A 10613-nucleotide genomic window follows, 5' to 3' on the forward strand; every position below is an offset into this window, starting at 1 on the left:
ACTCCTAACAATTTTGGTAATCACATAATTATTGTAACGACATTTTACATATATCAGGTCGTTAAGTATGAAACTAGACAAATAAAACACAAATTTCAAACACATTTGTCAAGTTTCATACATCTCCGGTTACGAAAATCGATTTTAAATGGTCCCTGCCTTTCTGTAACATAACAAAAAAAAAATAATTAGTTAAAGTCATGATTGCAAAGTATAGAATAAAATATTAATGTATAACTTTATAGTATAGTTTATACTTATCTTTTCTTTGAAGTCATTCACTTGAATCTGCTAATATTGATTTTACGTTGTCCAGAAAGTCCACTCCAGCTGACACACACGCGATTTTGAATGGGCCTCTGCCTTTCTATAGCATAAAAAACACATAGTTAAAGTTATAATTATACAAAGTACACAATGAAATATTAATGTAATCATATACTTATCTTTTTTCTTTCAAGTCATTCTTGAATCTGCTAATATTGATTTTACGTTACCGCGATTTTAAATGGTCATCTGTCTTTCTACAACATAAAAAAAACACATAGTTAAAGTTATAAGTACAAAGTACTTACAGAATGAAATATTAATGTAACGATACACTTCGCTTTTCTTTGAAGTCATTCTTGAATCTGCTATTTCATTACCGCTGACACCCACGCGTTGCTATATTCAAAGAAAAAGTAGACCTAATTAAAATCGTAATTCTAATTGCAATCTTGTAGGACTCAATATAAATAGTAACGTATACTTACCTTTTTTCATCGATGAATATGGTCACTCACTAAAATAAATTCCTAATAAGATAAAAAAATGTTAAAAACCCATTAAAAAGTATTAAAAACGCGACAAAGAAACTGGAGGCTGTTTACTATAATAATAATAATAATAATAATAATAGTATTTTATTTCCCATTTCGGGGTACAAACGCGGACCTCCGCTCCGCTTACAAACTTCACCTTCCTTATCTCTTCATTCTTAACTTAAATTTACACTTAAACGCGAGAGAGAGAGAGAGCACACCGTTCACTCATTCCTCACACATTCTTCTTCACTCATTCACACACTCTGGACCCCCGGTTCCGCTGCTCATCCTTTCTCTCATCTCTTCCACTCTCTTCATCCATACTGGAGGCTGTTTACTATATGAACTAAACTATCGAACGATTAACGAAGAAAACACGACCTCACTAGTTCGTAAACGAGTGCAAAGTTAATTGTTTATAACTTTGCGAGGGCGATGAATTTTCATATAATGCTTTCCCGACATAAGGGACAAATGTCTGTCATCGACAGACATGGTGCGACTAGACTCCTGTCTAGCTTTCAAGGATGTGCGCACCACACACATGGAATTTAATAGGCCAGCGCCTATTTTATTCCTTTTTCGAGATTTTATGTCGGGAAGCAAAGAGAAAATTCGCTCGGCCTCGGCATTCGAGTGCGGAAGACATCTGACCGTGTTTATTAGAGAAGTTAAAAGGGGGAAACGAAGAACATGATTCGGGTCTGTTTGGTTACAAATGTCTACCCACATATCGTCAAAAGACAGATTCGACCATTGGTCCCTCTGCGACCGGAAAGTGCCGTAGTACAAAAAGTCCCACTCTTTTTGTAGATCTACGGCACTCCAATTCCCTAATTTATTAGCGACAGCTACGAGATTTTGAAAAGTTAAATCTCTGTCGCTGTTGAATAGGGAATCGGGCGATTTGAAGACCGTCAATTGTCTGAGGAAAATTATCGTCATGAGGAAGACGATTTCTCAGTTCATTGCATAAGGTCACATAAAACCTTAAGCAATTTTTCTTTAAGGTGGACACCTCAACTTCCGCCATTCCATCCCTAACTGCCTCTTCCAAATAATCGTGGCATCTGGAACCAAACTCCACTTGATCTAGTGGAACTTGATTTGATTCCAACGAGAAATCTATCGCCCTCACCTCGCTAAGCCAATCTAAAAGCGCTGGTTTTAAAAACCTTTTCAAAAAAAATCGAAGCAACCTTGCTGAAGACGGTTGTAACTCCTGCACCAACGTTTTCCTACTTTGGAAGGAGGCGTTAAAACTATTCATAGCATCAAGGACATTTTCCAAAAAGAAGAAATATCCTTTGATGTCATATCTGCTCAGGAGCGAAGAAAATCTCCTAGCAGCTGCCGAGCCTTCCGAAAAGCTGTACTCGTTGAAAAATTTGACTGAAACGTCCCAAGTTTCTAAAAATTGTACCACAGTCAGATGCCTAGAAAGCCAGCGTGTGTCCGATAATTTGAGAATTTTCAAAGGACAGTTCTCATAACTCTCCTGAAATTGGCGATAAATAGCAGTCCGTTTAGGGCTGCTATGTATAAACGAAGGGACGCCACGAAGCAATTCGTCACACTCCGTTGGAAGTGTAGCACAAGCAGCACTTGCTGCCAGTGCTGCAGAATGACACACGCATGGCATTGTAATGACATGGGGATTCTTCTCAAGCAACTTACTCTTGAACGAAGAAAATCTCCCTCTCAGGAGTGAAGAAGAATGTGTGAGGAATGAGTGAACGGTGTGCTCTCTCTCTCTCTCTCGCGTTTAAGTGTAAATTTAAGTTAAGAATGAAGAGATAAGGAAGGTGAAGTTTGTAAGCGGAGCGGAGGTCCGCGTTTGTACCCCGAAATGGGAAATAAAATACTATTATTATTATTATTATTATTATTATAGTAAACAGCCTCCAGTTTCTTTGTCGCGTTTTTAATACTTTTTAATGGGTTTTTAACATTTTTTTATCTTATTAGGAATTTATTTTAGTGAGTGACCATATTCATCGATGAAAAAAGGTAAGTATACGTTACTATTTATATTGAGTCCTACAAGATTGCAATTAGAATTACGATTTTAATTAGGTCTACTTTTTCTTTGAATATAGCAACGCGTGGGTGTCAGCGGTAATGAAATAGCAGATTCAAGAATGACTTCAAAGAAAAGCGAAGTGTATCGTTACATTAATATTTCATTCTGTAAGTACTTTGTACTTATAACTTTAACTATGTGTTTTTTTTATGTTGTAGAAAGACAGATGACCATTTAAAATCGCGGTAACGTAAAATCAATATTAGCAGATTCAAGAATGACTTGAAAGAAAAAAGATAAGTATATGATTACATTAATATTTCATTGTGTACTTTGTATAATTATAACTTTAACTATGTGTTTTTTATGCTATAGAAAGGCAGAGGCCCATTCAAAATCGCGTGTGTGTCAGCTGGAGTGGACTTTCTGGACAACGTAAAATCAATATTAGCAGATTCAAGTGAATGACTTCAAAGAAAAGATAAGTATAAACTATACTATAAAGTTATACATTAATATTTTATTCTATACTTTGCAATCATGACTTTAACTAATTATTTTTTTTTTGTTATGTTACAGAAAGGCAGGGACCATTTAAAATCGATTTTCGTAACCGGAGATGTATGAAACTTGACAAATGTGTTTGAAATTTGTGTTTTATTTGTCTAGTTTCATACTTAACGACCTGATATATGTAAAATGTCGTTACAATAATTATGTGATTACCAAAATTGTTAGGAGTGATGCACATATGTATATTGAAATATAACGTAAATAAAATATTTTATATTGCATTATCAAGTCTGTACATTATGTTTCTGATTATAAAAATATTCAGTATTACATAATACATCAACAAAGAAATATCGAAAAAATTGATTTTGATTTTTTAACAACGATACAATTTATAAAAAATTCTGAGAAAAATTAAGGACAATTGTTTCAATAATATCGGACTAATGAATTTTTATAAAACTGGTATCTCGAAAAGTTCAATACGAAATATGCATTTTCTTCGAATGTTTCGAGATTTTCAATTTTTTTAAACATGTCTGCATAATTTATAATATTTTAATTTTTATTTAATTTTAATTAATATTTATAAATTTTTTCGTAATTGTTTATTGAGCATGGTTCGACTAAAAATCAATTTGTGTTGGGGGCCTTCTGGACTACCTTAACTTTAAAAATCAACGAGAAAAATTTTTTAAGAAATACAAAACATATTTTAGGATTAACCATTAAACCCGGTTTTTTTTTAAAAATTTAGTCCAAATTTCGCTTCGATATCTTTTTTAGATCAAAAGTTATAGCAAAATGTGCACCGCGCCGCGCCGCGCCGTCCCGGGATTCAAATGCGCGCCGTCTCCAGATCCCGACTTTCCGACTCGTGCTTCCGAAACTTCGGCAACATGAAAATTGGTGAAGTGAAAATCGAAGGAACGCGTCGCCGACGCGTTCGGTCGAGCAGGTAGTCACACGGACATGGTAGAGGTACGCTTGTTTGTGTAGCGCGTGTGCAATCGAGCATGCACTCACACGGGCAGAGTAGAAGTACGTTCGTGTGTAGCGCGTGCGCAGCAGAAGCTACGGCGAGGACGGTCCGTCAGAGAGGGGGAACCTGTGCTGGAGGGGAAGCGTCCTCGCGTCCCCGATTCTGGCATCACTGCGCGGAAGCGAGTTTTCCCCCCACTCTCGTCTTCGGCGACGCTCTGCCAATCACGTTGTTTCTGGGCGCAGGGACGACTCGATGACAGGTCGGCCCGGGCCATCGGTATTTTCCATTTTCCGAAGCCCGGCCGATATAAGGCGGTTAGTCGGCATCCATGGATCCGAGCCGTTCCGGTGTAGCTCTCATGGCATTTTCCGGATGAGACGTCGACGAGGGTGGACTGCTGATCGTCCTTATGTTTAACAGCCTCGTCGCTTTCTCCGGGTTGACAGATCCGGGCTCGGTCCAATCCTCGCCGTCTTCCTCGCCGGCGGCGCCCTGTGATTGGTGTTCCGAGCGTCTCCGCTTGCGGCCTTCCGCCAATCGGCGGCCGGAGACAGGTATCGGGCTCCTCGCCGATTTCGGTGGTTTCTGAAAACTCTTGTCGCGCCCGGCGGCGCGACATTCAAATGCGATAATTCTATTCTTTTGGGCGTTCGGATGTCCCAGGGAGAGCGCTCGTTATAACCGTTTCGTTATTATGCCGCTTTCCAGTGACCCGGTCTTTCGCTTAAGGTTCGGAGTGACGTAGGCGGAATCTGCCACGTCACATAATATATTTTTATTAATGCAATTATGACAGTAACAAAACGTTTCTATTTTAAATGAATACATATTTTGAACATAGTTTTTATATTTTTAATTTTTTGGAAGGTTAAAAAATGTAATTAAAAAAGTAATGAAAAATAAAAATAAAAAAAAATCCCCGCTGCACGGGGACTCGAATGCTAGCTCCAGATTGCCATTCATACGCTCGACGGCTCGACAGCCGAATTTCAGTTTCGTTTCCGCCGTAAAGCAATACAACATGGCAACTAGGGCTGTTCGAGTACTCGCAAAATGCGAGCCGAGCTAAGCTCGACTCGATTGGTCGAGTCGAGTCGAGTACTCGCACGATGCGAGCGGCTCGCACGATGCGAGTAGCTCGCATCGATGCAAGCTACCCGCATCGAAGCGAGCTACTCGCGCCGCGTCATCGGCTCGCATCGGTGCGAGTTACTTGCATCGATGCGAGTACTCGACCGGCTCGATCAATCCAGTCGAGCTTAGCTCAGCTCGCACCGACCCACAGTGCGCCGGAATGCCTGTTTCTTGGACAAAATTCTATAACTTTTGTTCTGTTCATGATAGAGACATGAAACAAAGTGGGTTTTTTTATTTATATTGAGAGCAATCACAATATGATATTATTATAAATATAGTATTTATTTAAACATTAAAAAACGATATTTACAAACAAAATTTTGTTTTATTGGTGGTTTTCAGTAGATATATGAATTCGCAGTTCAGTTCTTCCGAAACTGAAACGTCGTTTTAAATTAAATTTTTTTCATAAATAGCAAATGATCGGAATTGTGGAAGAAATACTAAAAGTTGCATTATACAACTTCTTTATGTGGACCTATATTGAAAATTTAACAAATACGCTTTGTAGATCTGTGTTAATTGAACAACAAACGTCTACTATTTGATCTTCCTAAAATTCGCGAAAAAATGTATATATTCGTGCCAGTATGTGCAAGTCTATAACCTACCATCGCCCTGTCATTCAGTACTGTGTGAGTATAGATTATAGATAAGGGACTTCAGATTTAGGTTCAAAACTCGTGATACTTGCTCTTTAGATAATATTGTAATCTTTGTAAATGTTTGAGTGATTTTCATCTCGAAGTCTTTTCTGAATTTGCAAAAGTTGAAGTGGGTATTTAAATTTTGTGCTGAATTTACACAATAATCAGTATTATTTATGCTTGTAGAAGGTTGTATGAAAACGCAAAAGGATATATTTAAATAATACCTTGCACAATTTTATGATTTGTGGAAGTATACTGATAGTGCAAACGATGATACTTATACATATATACAGGGTGTCCCAAAATTCGTGAAAATCCCGAAAGGGGGTGGTTCCTGAGACCATTCTAAGAGACATTTTCCTTTGCACCAATGTCAACTGCGGCTTTGTTTAGGAGTTATTAACGAAAAACACGGACCAATCAGAGCGCGCCCTGGCCCGGCGCGCCACGCCGCGCCGGCAAGCGAGTGTCGGTGGTACGCCGTGACATCGCAACGAACAAGAGTTTCTCGATAATGTGAATCCTCTCCGATTTCGATGACCTTTGGATACGTTGTCCAGACCATGATTCTGAACAACATTTCTCTTTAGACTTTTTGGCGATCGGCTTTAGTTTACGAGATAATCGTAAAAAAAGAGAAGAAGCAGAAACTGATTGAATTAAAAACTCACGTATTCAGCCGTAAATCCATTTGCTGCTTCGAAATGTGTGTCACTGGGTCACTCGGTGACGAACTGCACAGATGTCTTCAGGTACACGGCAGTACCGAAAGCCAAGGGACGTACGGCCAGGTCGACGAGCTGCACAGCCGGTGGTAGAAGGCCTACGGGATGCGCGGTCAAGTCGACGATCCAGAATTTAACTTTCACTTTCGAATCGATAAATAATTCGTATGTTTATTTTACACAGATGCCTTGAAATTTTTCCACACTCACAATCACTGTTCACATTTGTCAACACATAGTTATGCACTAATAATAATTGCCATATCCCTTGTACTACTGCACAAATCACAACAATCAGGTAATGCAATCACTAGACTGCGGATTTCATGCATTTGTAGCAAATATGAGCAGGTGCATTTTAATACAGTAGAGAGATTAAAATAATTTCAAAGCACCATAGTATTATTTTCAACTTCTTAAAATGATCACAGTAAGAATCAAATATCTGTCTGGCTCCCCTGTCCCTTGTAATAGCGGCAGCCAACATTCATTTTGCATAAAGATTCGCAGTCTAGTGATTAGTTTAAATATCACTATCAAAAACACAGCTAATAGCAACCGTTAGCTTTGAATTGACAAGTCTTTGGAGATGTTCTCTCTACCGCGGCTCGAACGACACTGATTTTCCTCAAGATTTTTCTAAAGAATTTAGGAAGGGCAGTTAGAGTGTCGAAATTCGAAATGCACGCTGTAGCACGAGAACGACGGGACGGTTAGACGAAAAACAGAATGCGAGAAGGACCGCTGTAAGCTTTGTGGCAAACACATGTTTAGTTTTTCCTGCAGGTTGGTACGTAGAGTCGATGGGCAACTGTTCGAAAACGTCATCCGTCCTTTTACCCAGCAAGGGGTAAAAATGTCAGGTCAGCGTAGCATCCCTATTGTCCTATACCTTCCTTAAGAAACTTCCTAAAAGAAGGACAGACGACGTTTTCGAACGGTTACCCATCGACTCTGCGTACCAATCTACAGGAAAACCTAAACATGTGATTGCCATAAGTCTTAAAGCGGTCCTTCTCGTATCCTGTTTTTCGTCCAACCGTCCCGTCGTTCTCGTGCTACAGCGTGCATTTCGAATTTCGACACTCTAAATGCCCTTCCTAAATTCTTTAGAAAAATCTTGCGGAAAATCAGTGTCGTTCGAGCCGCGGTAGAGAGAACATCTCCAAAGACTTGTAAATTCAAAGCTAACGGTTGCTATGTATTAGCTGTTTTTTTGACTGTGATATTTAAACTAATCACTAGACTGCGAATCTTTATGCAAAATGAATGTTGGCTGCCGCTATTACAAGGGACAGGAGCCAGACAGATATTTGATTCTTACTGTGATCATTTTAAGAATTTGAAAATAATACATTGGTGTTTTGAAATTATTTTAATCTCTCTACTGTATTAAAATGCACCTACTCATGTTTGCTACAAATGCATGAAATCCACAGTCTAGTGATTGCATTACCTGATTGTTGTGATTTGTGCAGCAGTACAAGGGATATGGCAACTATTATTAGTGCATAACTATGTGTTGACAAATGTGAACAGTGATTGTGAGTGTGGAAAAATTTCCAGGCATCTGTGTAAAATAAACATACGAATTATTTATCGATTCGAAAGTGAAAGTTAAATTCTGGATCGTCGACTTGACCGCGCATGCCGTAGGCCTTCTACCACCGGCTGTGCAGCTCGTCGACCTGGCCGTACGTCCCTTGGCTTTCGGTACTGCCGTGTACCTGAAGACATCTGTGCAGTTCGTCACCGAGTGACCCAGTGACACACATTTCGAAGCAGCAAATGGATTTACGGCTGAATACGTGAGTTTTTAATTCAATCAGTTTCTGCTTCTTCTCTTTTTTTACGATTATCTCGTAAACTAAAGCCGATCGCCAAAAAGTCTAAAGAGAAATGTTGTTCAGAATCATGGTCTGGACAACGTATCCAAAGGTCATCGAAATCGGAGAGGATTCACATTATCGAGAAACTCTTGTTCGTTGCGATGTCACGGCGTACCACCGACACTCGCTTGCCGGCGCGGCGAGGCGCGGCGGGCCAGGACGCGCTCTGATTGGTCCGTGTTTTTCGTTAATAACTCCTAAACAAAGCCGCAGTTGACATTGGTGCAAAGGAAAATGTCTCTTAGAATGGTCTCAGGGACCACCCCCTTTCGGGATTTTCACGAATTTTGGGACACCCTGTATATGTGTATACAGGGTGAGTCACCAAACGTTACCACCTCAAATATCTTTGTTGTTTCTAAAGATACGTAAAATATGGTAAGGACAAAGTTGAATGGTACAATGGTGCTGACACGATGCAAAAAAAAAATTTTGTTTTTATGTCATTTTTTCAGAGATATGAAGGTGACCTTCATTTTTTTAAATGGAATGAGGTATTTTTTAATACATCAATCGATGCAGCTGGACATTCGTTATAATAAAGTACTAACCTATGTATGTCGAAAAGTTATTAGTTCAGGAGATATTTCAATTTAAATAACTCTAAAATACCATTACTGTCGTACTACGACGTCAGTGTTTACTTACTTATGTAACGTCTTATCACGACAGTAATGGTGTTTTAGAATTATTTAAATTGAAATATCTCCTGAACTAATAACTTTTCGACATACATAGGTTAGTACTTTATTATAACGAATGTCCAGCTGCATCGATTGATGTATTAAAAAATACCTCATTCCATTTAAAAAAATGAAGGTCACCTTCATATCTCTAGAAAAAATTACATAAAAACAAAATTTTTTTTTTGCATCGTGTCAGCACCATTGTACCATTCAACTTTGTCCTTACCATATTTTACGTATCTTTAGAAACAACAAAGATATTTGAGGTGGTAACGTTTGGTGACTCACCCTGTATATATATTATATATATATATATATAAATATGAAGGTAATTAATGAAAAGTGACACATATTATACATGTATTAAATCATAAATAAATTTTCCTTTATTTCTCTCTCTCTCTCTCTCTCTCTCTCTCTCTCTCTCTCTCTCTCTCTCTCACTCTTATGTTGTGTTTAAGATAATTCGTCATACCAGGGAGCTGGTCATACTAACCGTTGTTATAATAGTAAGATAGAATAAATAGATGAATAATAGTGATGATGATGCTAATGATAACGATAACAAAAATAACAATATTAACAATAATAGCAATATTAACAATAACAACAATATTAACAATAATAGCAATATTAACAATAACAACAATATTAACAATAATAGCAATATTAACAATAACAACAATAATAACAGTAACAATAACAATAATAATAATAACGATATATACGAATAATAATAATAACAAAATCAAAACAAAGCAATTACATTACGATCGACAAAACGGAATATTTAATAATAATACACCAACATTCTCACAAATACGAAAAGCAGTCATACTTATTACAACTTAATTCTTTGCAAGTACAATAATTTTTTTTTTTTTTTTTTTTTTTTTAACGCGGGAAGGTGGAAAAACCTTGAAAAGGCACGAGGCAGGGTCCGCACTGCCAAGTAGTGTGGGATTTTCAGCCACTAAAAAGCACCACCCGTTCTCCCGCTGGTTTTCCGCGACACTTCCGGTTGGAGCCGTTTGGTTCTCACTTCAATATTGTCGCTACGCCGAAGTCGGCGCGCCTCCTCGTCTCTGTTCTACTGGCGAATAACAACAACATTAATAATAATAACAACAACAATAATAGTAAGAATACTCTGATAACAATAACAATATAATTGATAAAAGTGATACATGCCTTTGCAG

The sequence above is a fragment of the Lasioglossum baleicum genome, chromosome 4 (genome assembly GCF_051020765.1).
Source record: "Lasioglossum baleicum chromosome 4, iyLasBale1, whole genome shotgun sequence".
NCBI classification, from domain to species: domain Eukaryota; kingdom Metazoa; phylum Arthropoda; class Insecta; order Hymenoptera; family Halictidae; genus Lasioglossum; species Lasioglossum baleicum.